At 37.4% G+C, this 15,093-nt stretch overlaps 1 protein-coding gene across 5 annotated transcripts in view; it reads left to right on the top strand.

The window, feature by feature from the left end:
* THRAP3 (thyroid hormone receptor associated protein 3) overlaps nt 1-15,093 on the top strand; it is a 99,498-nt gene that overhangs the window by 21,931 nt on the left and 62,474 nt on the right. The window contains exons 2-3 of one of the 5 annotated variants that reach the window (XM_077150281.1): nt 11,269-11,416; nt 12,034-12,152. The exons of 3 other annotated variants lie outside the window; for them this stretch is intronic. The gene's annotated coding sequence lies outside the window, so the exon portion shown is untranslated. The remainder of the gene's footprint in view (nt 1-11,268; nt 11,417-12,033; nt 12,153-15,093) is intronic. One more of the 5 variants, XM_077150280.1, reaches the window with a different exon arrangement.

Here is a 15,093-nt window from a genome sequence, read left to right as displayed (position 1 = left end):
AGAGGCCACATCTGAGCATCAAAAGAGGCTCTCTTGGGGGTGACTCTTAGGCCTAAATTTTAAGTACACTTGACCTATCTTTTGTGGGGTTAAGTTTCATGTGAACAAACCCCAAGACTGGGGGGTCAGCCTATAACTGTGGTTGTCCACACTCCTTGTGAGAATATCAAGAATTCAACTTGGGGAAGTCGAATTTCTCCCCACTCACCATTCCCCGAAGGGGGCTTACAAATACTTTTCCAGTCACTGATCAAATCATTCTGGGTTTCATCGGGGGATCACTCTGGACAAACCAACAAAATCTCATGTGCTACCTGAGATTCCAAGTACTTATGACATTCAGTCAAACTATCTACATGAGTTATATTAGGAAATGCTCTAGTCAAAATATAAATTTTGTAACAAATAAACATTTTGCTTTAGTTTTACACATAATGTGACATTTTGAAGTATTAGTTATCATCTATTTTCAGCACCCTGCAATAATGACAATCCTTTGTTCTTCCTCATGCAAAAACATTTTTAAAATTTGTACGTTGTACATTTCACTATTATTATACACTCTAGGCATTCCTAGATTATACCATCTCGATCTTTAACATCTATCTTTCTTTCTGATTTCATTTATGTCCCCAGCCCTCCTCCCTCTATCATTCTCACATGCAGCTTCATTCAGTGTTTTAACATAATTACATTACAGTTAGGTAGTATTGTGCTGTCCATTTCTGAGTTTTTGTATCCAGTCCTGTTGCACAGTCCGTATCCCTTCAGCTCCAATTACCCACTATCTTACCCTATTTCTATCTCCTGATGGTCTCTGTTACCAATGACATATTCCAAGTTTATTCACTAATGTCGATTCATGTCAGTGAGACCATACAGTATTTGTCCTTTAGTTTTTGGCTAGTCTCACTCAGCATAATGTTCTCTAGGTCCATCCATGTTGTTACATACTTCGTAAGTTTATTCTGTTTAAGAGGGAAATTTATTGCCCTAAATGTCTATATCAAAAAAGAACAAAGAGCAAAAATCGAGGAATTAACTGTCCACTTGGAAGAACTAGAGAAAGAACAGCTAAGTAACTCCAAAGCAAGCAAAAAGAAATAATGATGATTAGAGCAGAAATAAATGAAATTGAGAACATGAAAACAATCAAGAAAATTGTTGGTTCTTCGAGAAAATCAATAAAATTGATGGACCCTTAGCAAGGTTGACAAAAAGAAGGAGAGGATGCAAATAAATAAAATTAGAAATGGAAGAGGAGACATAAACACTGACCCTGCAGAAATAAAGGAAGTAATGATAGGGTACTATAAACAACTTTACGCTAATAAACTAGACAACGTAGATGAAAGGGACAACTTCCTAGGAAGGCATGAACAACCAACATTGACTCAAGAAGAAATAGATGACGTCAACAAACCGATCACAAGTGAAGAAATTGAATCAGTCATTAAGAAACTCCAAAAAAGAAAGGTCCAGAACCAGATGGCTTCACATGTGAATTCTACCAAACATTCAAGAAAGAATTAGTACCAGTCCTGCTCAAACTTTAAAAAAATTGCAGAGGGAAGGCTACCGAACTCATTCTATGAAGCCAACATCACCCTCATATCAAAGCCACACAAAGATACTACAAGAAAAGAGAATTACAGGTGAATCTCTCTAATGAATATAGATGCAGAAATCTTCAACAGAATTACAGATTGAATCCAGCAGCATATTAAAGGAATTATACACCATGACCAAGTAGGATTCATCCCGGGTATGCAAAGATGGTTTAACATAAGAAAATCAATTAATGTAATACACCATATCAACACATTAAAGCAGAGAAACCACATGATCATCCCGATTGATGCAGAGAAGGCATTTGACAAAATTCAACATCCTTTCTAGTTGAAAACACTTCAAAAGATAGGAATAGAAGGAAACTTACTCTACATGATAATGGGAATATCTGAAAAACCCATCGCTAGTATCATTCTCAATGGAGAAAAACTGAAGGCTTTCCCCTTAAGATCAGGAACAAGACAAGGATGTCCACTATCACCATTGTTATTCATTGTTGTGTTGGAAGTTCTAGCCAGAGCAAAAAGAAATACAAGGGGCGGGCCACGGTGGCTCAGTGGCTGGAGACCTGGGTCCGATTCCCGGTGCCTGCCCATGCAAAAAAAAAAGAAATACAAGGCATCAAAATTGGAAAGGTAGAAGTAAAACACTTACTGTTTGCAGATGATATGATACTATGTATCGAAAAACCCCCAAAGTCCACAGTAAAACTGCTAGAGCCAGTAAATGAGTACAGCAGAGTGGCACATTTCAAGATCAACACTCAAAAATCTGTAGTGTTTCTGAATATGAGTAATGAGCAGTCTGAGGGGGAAACGAAGAAAAAATTTTATTTACAATTGCAACCAAAAGAATGAAATATTTAAATGTAACTAAGGATACGAGATGCAGACCTATACAAGGAAAACTACAAGAAATTGCTAAAAGACATCACAGAAGACCTAAATAAATGGAAGGGCATACTGTGTTCATGGATTGGAAGACTAAATATAGTTCGAGTGTCGGTTCTACCTAAATTGATTTACAGATTCAATGCAATACCAATTAAAATCCCCAAAACTTACTTTGCAAAAATAGGAAAACCAATAACCAAATTCAATCTGGAAGGACAGGGTTCCCTGAATATCTAAAAGTATCCCGAGAAAGAAAAATGAAATAGGAGGTCTCACACTACCTGACTTTAAGGTGTATTACGAAGCTACAGTGGTCAGAACAGTATAGTACTGGCATATAGATAGATATACTGGCCAGTGGAATCGAATAGAGTGTTCAGATATAGATCCTCTCAGCTATGGACAATTGATCTTTGATAAGGCAGTCAAGCCAACTCTCTTGGTATAGAACATTCGCTTCAATAAATGGTGCTTGGAGAACTTGATATCCACATGCAAAAGAATAAAAGAGGCTCTATGTCTCACACCCTATACAAAAATTAACTCAAAATGGATCAAAGACCTAAACATTAGATCTAAGACCATAAAACATTTAGAAGAAAATGAAGGGAAATATCTTATAAATCTTATAATAGGAGGCGGTTTCCTAGATCTTACACCCAAAGCACGAGCATTGAAGAAAGAAAGAAAGAAAGAAATGGGAACTCCTCAAAATTAAACACTTTTGTGCATCAGAGAACTTTGTCAAGAAAGTAAAAAGGCAGCCTACACAATGGGAGACACTAGAAATGACACGTCAGGTGAGGGTCTAGTATCCAGAATATATAGAGACTGTTCAACTCAACAACAAAAGGACAGGCAACCCAATTACAAAATGGGCAAAAGACATGAACAGACACTTCTCAGAAGAGGAAATACAAATGGCTAAAAGGGACATGAAAGATGCTCAACTTCCTTGGGTATTAGGGAAATGCAAATCAAAACCACAATGAAATATCATCTTGCACCGACCAGAATGGCCATTATCAATAAAACAGAAAATGAGAAGTGCTGGAGAGGATGTGGAGAACGAGACACACTTATCCACTGTTGGGAATATAAAATGGTATGGCTGCTGTGGAAGCCAGTTTGGCAGTTCTTCAGGAAGCTAAGTATAGAGTTGCCATATGATCTGGCAATACCATTGCTAGATATTTGTTCAGAGGACATGAGGGCAAGGACACAAACAGACATTTGCACACCAATGTTTATAGCAGCATTATTTACAATTGCCAAGAGATGGAAATGGCCCAAATGTCCATCAACAGACAAGTGGCTAAACAAGCTGTGGTATATACATATAATGGACTGTTAAACGGAGCTGTAAGACAGAATACTAAGTCATGAAGCATGTAGCAATGTGGATGGACCTTGAGGACATTATGCTGAGTGAGATTAACCAGAAACAAAAGGACAAATACTGTGTAGTTTCACTGATAGGAACTAAACATTAATGAATGAACAATTTGGAGAATTTCAGTTAAGAACAGAGGTCATCAGGAGCTAGAAATAGGGTAGGAATTGGGTAATTAGAGCTGAAGGATACAGACTGTACAACAGGATTGAGTGTAAAAATTCAGAAATGGATAGCACAATAGTACCTGATTGTAACACAATAATGTAAGTACACTCAATGAAGTTGAATGTGAGAATGATAAAGGGCACATATGAAACCAGAAGGAAAGATAGATGATAAAGACTGAGATGGTATAATCTAGGAATGCTAGATTTAGCACTACAATGATAGTGACAATGTACAAATTTAAAAATGTTTTTGTATGAGGAAGAACAAAGGAATGTCTGTATTGCAGGGTATTGAAAATAGGTGGTCATTCATATTTTAAAATGTCAACTTCTGAGTGAGACTAAAGCAAAAAATGTTTATTTGGTGTGAAGTTTATATTTTGACTAGTGCATTTCCTAATATAGCTTATATGGACAGGTTAATTGAACGCTATAAGTACATGGGAAACCTTGAGTAGGGCATGAGATTTTGTAAGTTTGTCCAGTGTGATGCCCTGATTGATAGAACAGTGAATAAAGAAGTATTTGCAAAGTCCCTTTGGGGAAATGGCGAGAAAGGGGGAAAATTCATCTTCCTCGTTTGAAGAATGCTTAATATTCTCTCAAGCAGTAGGGACAACCAAATCAATAGGCTGAGCCCTCAGTTTTGGGGTCTGTTCATATGAAATGTTTCCCCGCAAAGGAGAGGCTAAGCCTACTTAAAATTAGGTGTAAGAGTCACCTCCAGAGAACCTCTGTTGTTCAGATGTGGCCTATCTCTCTCAGCCAATAGGGCAATCAAACTCACTGCCGTCCCCCTCTCTACATGAACATGACTCCCAGGGTTGTAAACCTCCCGGGCAATGTGGAACAGAAATCCTAGGATGAGCTGGGACTCAGCATCAAAGGATTGAGAAAACCTTCTGAACTGAAAGAGTTTGGAAGAGAGAAATGAGACAAAATAAAGTGTCAGTGGCTGAGAGATTTCAAACAGAGTTGAGAGGCTATTCTGGAGGTTATTCTTAACACATTATATAGATATCCCACTTCTTAGTGTAAGGTGTATTAGAGAGGCTAGAGGGAAGTGCCTGAAACTGTAGAGCTGTATTCCAGTAGCCATGTTTCCTGAAGATGATTGTATAATGATACAGCTTTCACAGTATGACTGTGTGATTGAGAACACCTTGCATCTGCTGTTCCTTTTATCTATGGTATGGACAGATGGGTAAAAAATATGGATTAAAAATAAATAATAGTGGGAACAAAAATTTCATTATTTTCAGTATTTAGTAGTGAAAGATAATACATTAATGGTGATACATTTCTGGTTTAATATAAATTAAGGATGTTTTCTAGTCATGCATGAATGCTGGCAACTTAGTAAGTTTTGACAATTTAAATATGTAATGTTAAGCTTAGGTTTATAAAGTTAAACTTGTAAACTGGGTCTTTGTTATTTGCTTAAAAAATGCTAATGTGTTTGGTGTATTCTTTCAAGATTCCAGAGCTACTTCTAATTTGTAATTTTAAAAAGAAAGAAAAAGTCTCCAAAGGTGAATGTGCTTTTTTATGGATTCTTCACCGTGAGCAAACAAGTGTGTTCAAAACTGAATCCAAATGTTCTTGACCTAAATCAAACCCTCCTATCAGCTTTATGATGTGCAGTGGTGTCACGTTTTTCATAGTCACTTGGTTTTGAAGCCTTGGTTTTCCTGTCTTTCATTTCTAAGTTCAGTGAATTAGTTGTTGATATGCCTTGGATGTGTAAGGCAGTTTGAAACGTCTTGTGTTCTCATTTCTACTGCCATTGGATGCGCCTAGTCAGGAATGCCTTTTTCTCTATTTCTACCCATCCACATTTTACTTGTTTTTTAAGAGCAGCTCAAATCCCAACTCTTTCTGCTTGAAACCATCCTTTTTCCTCTAACTCTAAGTGACTTTTGCCACTATACTTCTCTGGTGGCATTCAATTATAGTATATATTGAGGTATAATATCCCCCCCACCCCCAGCCTTACTCCTAAACTTTAGTGGTTTAGCTGGGTTCATTTCCAAGCAGTCTGGTCCTTGATATTTGTCTGTTCTCTCATGGAACTCTGAGATTACTGGGAAAGGCAGACTGGTTCATGAGAGGCACAAATAAACTATTAAGGTGAGAGTTTCAAGCACAGAATGTAGAAGTGTATATAGAACGAAGCTTCTTTGGGGAATAATTAGTCTTGAAAAGTATTGGAAAAGACCATTAATGGAATTCACTAAAAATGGAGACCAAAATTTGAAAGTAAAAAATGGAAAAAGTTCTGTAATTTATCTTGAAAAATGAAACTAGTAATTGGAAAATGTTTTTTTTAATCTTTTACTTACCAAATATAAGGAGTACTTTAACAGTGCTGTTAGAATTTTGTATAAAAATGTTGATTAATTTTTTTGTTCTAATTTGGACAAAATTGTTTGATGTGATACATCATTCATTTCATACTTTTTGCAGAAATAGTAAGGGCTTCCACAATTTCCCCAAAGACCTTTCTTAACTGTTGAAACAAATTATCATTTTCTTCCAAGTCTTTCTTTTTGTTGATCTTTTCTCTCAGTTGTTAACAGATCTAACTGCCAGATCTTCATTTGTTTGTGGATTTGTTTGTGATTTGAATTATTTTCTATTTTCTCATTCATCAATTGAATGATATTCTCCATCTTTCTCAAGATATTTAACTTTATTTTTGTGAGCAGTTTTTCCTGTAGTTACATTTTATTGGATGTTTTCAGCTATTTTTTTGTTGTGTATATTTAACTGTATACCTGGTTGAAAAAGTTAGATGTTGATTCAGAGTTACTCTATCAAATTGGGAGATTGGAGTCTAGTGTTATAAGTAAGGAAGGATGTTTTACATTTACAAATTCATTGGAAAATATATTTGTGCTGTGTTCATTTTTAAAAAAATCTTGAAATAATTTCACACTTACAGGATAGTTGCAAAAACATTAAAACTGTACAGAATAGCTGCAACATACCCCCACCCCTATCCCCCAGACACCCAGATCCACCAACTTCAACATTTTGCCACCTCTGCTACACCATTACTTTAAAACAAAACAAAACACAAATGCTTTTTCATTGTAAAATATAACATATACAAAGCAGAGAAAGAAAAAAGCAGTAACTTTTAAAGCACACTTTAACTAGTGGTTATAGAACATACCTCAGTTTGTCATGTACTACCCTTCCATCATCTCAGATTTTTCCTTCTAGGTGTTCTAAAACACTAGATGCTAGAAAGAAAATTAATATAGTGATTCAGGAGCCATACTCATTTGTTAAATCCTGTTTTCTCTGTTATACCTTCTCCTTTGATCCTTCTCCAAATCTGTAGGAATCTAGGCAATGCCTGTTCTAACATTTTCATATTGAGAAGGGGCATCAATACTAAGGGATAAGGAGTTGTAATTGATAAGTAATTTTGGAGAGGCTGGTCCCTCTGAACTTCAGAATTTATCTGACCTAGGAACCTCTGGGAATTTTATGTTCCAGGAAGACAAACCTAGTGCCTGAAACCTTTATAGAGTCTCAGTTTGAGCCTTAGGTGTTCTTGAGTCAACAGGAGCGGGTGGTGCCATGGTAGAATACTCACCTTCCATGTGGGAGACCTGGGTTTGATTCCCAGACCATGCACCTTAAAAAAAAAAAAAAAAAAAAGAGTCAACAGGAGTGATGTTGATTGGAGTTTAGCAAACCATGATAATTAGCACTGTCTGACTGAAGCTTGCATAAGAGTAACCTCTTGACTCCATTTGATCTCTCTTGGCCACTGGCATCTTTTATTTCACTTCTTTTTACTCTTTTGGTCTGGAAGACCTGCCCGTCCCAGGGGTCAGGGCTAGACTAATCCTTGGGAGTCATGCCTCACGTTTTCAGGGAGATGTTCACCCACATAGGGTGGAGGGCAATGATTTTCCTTGCAGAATTGAGCTTAGAGAGTGAGCCACATCTGAGCAACAAAGAGGCTTTCTGGAAGCAGCTCTTGAGCCTTGTAGATAGTCTTAGCTTCTTCCCTACAGAAATAAATTTTGTAAGAACAAGCCTCAGATTCAGGGCTTGATGTGATTTCTTGGGAGTTTCCAATGCTTGAGAGAGTATCCATCCAGACAGGATGATTTAGATTATGTATTACAGGAAATTTAGGTTCTAGGCATAATAAACCTCTCTGCCTTTGGTCTCATGCAGTAGGCGAAGGTTTAGAATACATAATACTGTCATCTTTTACTCTGCATTCTAATTTACCTTAGACTCAGCCAGAATGGCCTCATTTTAAATTCTAATTTAGGCCTGTTGCTTTTTTGGTTACTTTAACTGTTATTATATATAGGTGTGCTAACTTTCAGGGCTGCAGCACTCCTTTTCTGGGTTTTAGGTATTACAGGAAATACAAGCTTAGGTGTCACAGGGAGATACCAGCTGATAACGTATATAGCTCAGTGTCTCAAAAATCTAGAAATACATTTACAACTTCAGATGAAGTGTGGCTTCTATAAAGGTTTACAGTCTAGGCTCTCCTATTTTCTTATAAGTATTTTCTGAGAAAGACCTTAGCATGTTTTTTCCTTTGTTTCTGTATTATTTTGCATGACACATTGTCCTCAAGGTTTATTCATTTAATTCTGTGCCTTGCACCATACTTTTATCCATCTATCTACATATGCAAGCTTGAATGTATGCATACATGCATCCATCTATTCAAACACTGAGACACATCGTACTCGTTGAACATATAATATCCATGCACATTTCGTATGAACAAAGATCAAGTTGAATAAATTTAATATTGATATAAAGCTTACATCCTGTATTCCATTTTTTCTCGTCTCTATAGTGTCCTTTTGAGCCTTTTCCACCTCCATTCCTAGATCCCATTAGTATCATGTATTGCATTCAATTGTCATTGTCTGTTTGGTTTCTCTTTCTTTTTCTTTTGAATTATGAAACAAATATACGACATAAATCTTACCATCCCAACCATTCAGTGGGATTAATCACATAATAATGTTGCAGTGCCCTCACCACCATCCATTACTATCACTTTCTTTTACCCAAAACAGAAATCCTTCACTCATTTTGCATTAACTTCTGCCCCTGGCAACCTGTACTCTACATTTTGTCTCTGAGTTTGCATGTTCTCTGACATTTTCTTTGTCGTTACCATGGGGCTTAAATTTAACATCTTACATCTTAACAATCTTGTTTGCTTTGATACCAGTTTACTTCAGTAGCATATACAAACTGTGTTTCTGTATGTATGTGTCCTTCCCACCTTTATGTAGTTCTTGTCAGAATTACATATTTATACATTGAGTGCAAAAGCATTGATTTATCATTAAATGTTGTTTGCCTTTTAGATCTGGTAAGAAGTAAAAAGCGGAGTTAGAAACTAAAAATACAATAATACTGGCATTTATATTTACTATGTTACCCTTGCCAGAGATCTTTATTTCTTCATGCGGTTTTGATCTATTGTTATTGTTCTTTCAACCAGCATAACTCCCTTTAGTATCTCTCGTAGGGCCAGTCTAATGATGAGGTAGGTCCTCAGGTTTTGTTTATCTGAGATTGTCTTTATCGCTTCATTTTTTGAAAAACAGTTTTGCCTGTTGTAGAATTCTTTTTTTTTGGTTATTTTTTGCCTTTGGCACTTTGAATGTCTTCCTGCTATCTTCTGCCTTCTGATGAGAAAGTGGCGTTAATCTTATTGAGGCTTCCTTGTGTGTAACACATTTCGCTGCTTTCACAATTCTCTCAACTTTGGCATTCAGCACTTTTGATTATAATATGCTGTGAGGTGGGTCAATTTGAGTTTATCCTGTTTGGAGTTTATTGAGCATCTTGGATGTATATGTTCTTGTCTTTCATTAAATTTGGGAAGTTTTCAGCCATTATTTCTTTGAATATCCTCTCTGTTCCTTTCTCTTTTCTCTTTTTAGGCCTTCCAGAATATTTTAGTATGCTTGATGGTATCCCACAAATTGCTCAGATTCTGTTCATCTTTCTTTCCTCTTTCTCTTCCTTACACTGAATGATTTTGATAGTCTTGTCTTCAGGATCTCTAAATCTCCTGTTAGCTCCAGTCTACTGTTGAACCCCTCTAGGGGATTTTCAGTTTCTGTTATTGTGGTCTTCAGCTCTGTTTGGTTCCTTTTCATAATTTCCACTCAAAACACCTCCTGCCCCTTATCCCTCCCTATTATTTATTATTTGTTGTCCTTATTTTTTTACTCATCTCCATACACTGAATAGAGGGAGTGTCAGACACAAGGGTTTCATAATCACACAGTCACACTCTAAAAGCTATATAGTTATACAGTCAACTTCAAGAATCAGGGCTCATCCAAAACTTAAATTTTCTGTAGCACACAAACTAACTTAACCTGTCTCGCCAGTTCATTTAAACAACCTAAACTCATGGAGCCTCGAAGTGGGAATGAGATCTTATAATTCTCCATGACTTAATGTAATACTACGGTATATCCCAGTGTATGTTGGGCAGATAATTAAAAACTATTCACAAAGTCCCTTGAGGTATTGGAGAAAAAATATGAAAATATTAAACTTCCCCACCTGGTAAACTCCTGATACTCCCTCTAACCTGGAACTCCCAGGTTAATGGGCCAAGCCTTTGATCTTGAGGCTTGTTCTTAGCAACTTATTTCAGCGACTCTTGTGCCTAAGAGTCACTTCTAGCCTTTTATTGCTCAGATGTGGCTTCTCTCTCTCTAAGCCCAGCTCTGCAAGTAAATTCATTACCCTCCCCCCTACATGGGATATGACTTCCAGGGATATATGTTTTCCTGGCAATGTGGGACATGACTCACAGGGATGAGTCTGGCCCTGGTATCATGGAATCAACAAGGCCTACCTGACCAAAAAGGGGAAAAGAAATGTAACAAAATAAAGTATCAGTGGCTAAGAGATTTCAGATAGCGTCTAGAGTCTATTCTGGAAGGTACTCTTATGGAAGCTTCAGGTAGATATAGTTAATTGCCATGGTATGCCAAGCTCCAACCGACAGTATTCCTGAAAACCTAAAGAATACCCATGGCTCTATCTGAGTCTCTATTAAAGTTTCACTCACTAAGTTTATTTTTCAGAAACCTAAAACCTCTAGATTGTTTCTGTGCCAGATAAACCCTGAAACACAGAGGTACCAGTCTCTCCAAGAATATTAACCAGTTGCATCCCACTACCCCATAATGTCAATACCTCTTTTCAACAGAATGGTCATTTCCCAAATATCCCAAGATTGGGAGAAGAAACAGATGACAGAGAGGAGTTGTAACAGAGAAGATAGGATTTAACAAATGATTGTGACTACTGAATCATTATATTGATATTTTGTGTTATTCTCTAGTGTATTAAAGCAGGTAAGAGGAAGTATCTGAAATTGTAATGTATATCATACTTTGAAATTTGCTCTATTACTACATGTTAAACTGTATTTTGAAATTTATCACTTGTCTTTAAAAACATAGACTAAAAAATCTTAAAAAAAAAAAGAAAAATGAATCAAGCCTTGGCACATGTTTTTACTACTATTAGTTGAAATACATTTTAGCAGATTTAAATTCAGCTTGTATTGAATTAGTGTCTTCTCATTATTTTTGAAAATATTTGTTACATAGGCTATTCATAGAGGCTATCTTTTCCGTCATTCTCAGAATTGATTCCTCCAATGAGCATCACCTGAGTAGAATAGATAGCATCTGTTGAATCAAAAGCCAAGGAAAACCACTCGGAATAACTGCCTTTTTTTTTTAAGTAAACGTTTTGGTTTAGAAAGTTTTATATTTACATAAAATTTACAATGATAGTAAAATTCTCACATATACCCCACACCCAGTTCCTCTTATTGTTAACATCTTATGTTACTATGGATGTTTGTCACAACTAATGAACCTATAATGATACTTTATTATTAACTAAAGCTGACAACTTTATTCATATTTCTGTTGTTTTTTCCTGATGTCCTTTTCTGTTCTAGGATCCTTTCCAGGAAACCACATTACATTTAGTCATCATTTTTCCTTTGGCTTCTCTTGGCTGTGATGGTTTCTCAGAATTGCCTTGTTTTTGCTCTTCACAGTTTTGGGGATTAATCAGGTATTTTGTAGTATGTCTTTCAATTGGGATTTGTCTGATGTTTTTTTCATGATTAGATTGGGATTATGGGTTTTTGGGAGGATGACCACATAGTGTCATTTTCAGCACATGGTATCATGGTTACATGCTAGCAACCTGGCCTTTTCTGTTGATGTTAACCTCGATCATCTGACTAGGGTAGTGTTTTACAGGTTTCTCCATTGTAAATTTCTTCTTTTTCCCCTTTTCTAGTCATTGGTAGGAAGTCCTATGTTCAGCCCATACCCAAGGAGTATATCTTCATGTACCATATAGTTCATCCAAAGGTACAATCAGTTGACTCAAAGTATTATCACATAGTTGTGTATTCATCACCATGATCAGTTTTAGAACTTTTGCATCACTCCAGAAAAAGAAATAAAAAGAAAAAAGAAAAAAACCTGTAAATTCTATATCCCTTACCCCTCCTTCTCATTGACCACAAGTATTGCAGTCTACCCAGTTTTTTTTTACTCCTTATCTCCCCTCCCCCTACCAGTTATTTTTTTGTCCTCATTTTTTAGTCATCTGTCCATAGCCTGGATAAAGGAAGCATCAGCCACTTTTTTACTTCTGTGAAAACAAGTTTTTTGCAGTCACATGGTCACATTGTAAAAGTCATATAGTTATACAATTGTCTTCAAGAATCAAGGCTACTGGAACACAGTTCAACAGATTCAGGTACTTCCCACTAGCCGCTCCATTACACCAGAAACTAAAAAGGGTTATCTGTATAATGCATAAGAATAATCTCTAGGATAACCTCTTGACTCTGTGTGAAATCTCTCAGCCACTGAAACTTTAGTTTGTCTAATTTATGTTTTCACCCTTTTGGTCAAGAAGACTTTCTTAATTCCATGGTGTCAGGTCCTGGCTCATCCCCAGGAGTTGTGTCCCACATAGAGGTGGGTGGGGAGGGCAGTGGGTTCATCTGCTGAGTTGGATGAGAGAGAGAGAGGCCACATCTAAGCAATGAAAGTGATTCTCTGGGGATGACTTTTAGGCCTATTTATAAGTAGGTTTAGCTTCTCCTTTGGAGGAATAAACTTCATAGGGGCGAGCCCCAAGCTTTGCTTATTAAATTGGTTGTCCCCACTGCTTATGAGAATATCAGGAATCCCCGGATGGGGAAGTTTAATATTTCTTTCTGTCTTCCCAGTCCCTTAAGGGCTTTGCAAATACTTATTTATTCTCTGCCCAAATTACTCTGGGATGGATTGGGGCATCACATAGACCTGTACAAACCAGCAAGAACTAACTTTCTGTTCAAGATTCTGTGTAAAAAAAAAAAGATTCCATGTAATTTTATGTAATTATGGTGTTCAAATAAACTGACCATACAAATTAAACTAGAGTGTGTACTACCAAAAATATAAATTTTGCACTGAGTAAACATCTCTTCACTAAGGGACTTTATTTTATTTTTTTGGCATGGGCAGGCACCTGGAATCAAACCTGGGTCTCTGGCATGGCAGGCCAGAACTCTGCCTTCTGAGGCTCACCTGGCTTTTTTTTTTTTTTTTTTTTAATAATGTGAAAAATAAACTCTTTTATTTTATTTCTCTCTCCTTGTGGTTCAAAAGCACAACTACCTGCTTGGAACCCAAAAACTTTTATAAAACCGTAGAGAGAGTTATATTTATATAGAACATATACACATGGGCTTGTTTGTGATTCTTCCCCTATGCAAAGCAGAGAGAGTGTGTGGCTTTTTAGCATGACTGTTCCCCAAGTCCCTCTCAGGGATTCTGGAAGCTGTGAATTCTCCCTCCCCTTGCAGCATGAGGAAGGCTCAGTCAATTGGGGATAACAGCAGAGATGAAAATTCATGGGCTCCCCTTGTTTACCCAGAAGCAGTAGCTAAGGCGCTGGGTGTGTAGTCTAGGCATTGTGGTGGAAAGACTCATGGGTAGAAGGGGCATCCAGGGCTCTTCTCTCCCAGAACTGGGATCTGAAGGAAGGTATCTGGCACAAATGGGTAACCAGGACAAGGCTTGGGGCAGGATGGTGGTCATGGTCATGATTTTACTCTCAGATGCATCTTGGGTCTGTTATCCAAGGCTTTGTGGAGCCAGGGAGTAAGCTGGTGGATAGTTGCAAGGCTGAGTAAGGTGACGCTAAGAGGGCCTGGAAATGTGCTGGTTCAGTCATTCTGACCAGTGAGGAAATGGAGACCCAGAGAAGGGAAGGCACTAGCTCAGACTCATGTGGGCAGACCTGAGGTTTGAACCCAGGACTCTGACCTCCAGCCCTTCAAAAGACTGGGGCCTTTTTGATCAGGTCCCAGTTGGCCTCTCTGCCCTTCTCAGGTCAGGGCTGGTGTCGTGAACTGAGCACTAGACTCAGAGTCAGAAGGCTTGGGTTCCATCTCCAGACCCCAAGGGACTTTTGTTTGCTTTATTAAAAAAATATATTTTTATTGAAAAATATCCACATACATACAGTCCGTATTATATGATAGTGGCTCACAATATCATCACATGGTTGTGTATTCTTCACCATGATCAGTTTGAGAACATTTGCATCACTCCAGAAAAAGAAAAAAAAAAAGGAAAAAACCTCATACATCCCATATCCTTTACCCTTCCCTCTCATTCGCCCACAGTATTTCAATCTACACTATGGGACTTGAATCTCTAGTGCCTAGAATAGTGTCTGGCGTGTGGTAGGTAGAATAGCATTTTTTGTAGAATAGGTGGACAGTTAATAATATATAGAAGGGAAAAGGTATCTTGTTGCCAGTGTCAGGTAGTCCTTGCTTGTAATACACTGGCATCCAGCCAAAGAAGGTTTAGGGGTTTGAGGCTGAAAAGTAATCTCTGTGCTTGGCCAGATAACAGACTGGGGGTGGTAAAAACCATGGTGACAGAGGTTTCCTTGTCTCCTTACAGTCTAGATAACAAAGGGCCCGAGCTTCAGGCTT

This window comes from Tamandua tetradactyla, chromosome 2 (genome assembly GCF_023851605.1).
Source record: "Tamandua tetradactyla isolate mTamTet1 chromosome 2, mTamTet1.pri, whole genome shotgun sequence".
NCBI lineage: Eukaryota > Metazoa > Chordata > Mammalia > Pilosa > Myrmecophagidae > Tamandua > Tamandua tetradactyla.
The sequence above is the reverse complement of the archived record's forward strand: the minus strand, read 5'-3'. Positions and strand labels throughout refer to the sequence as shown.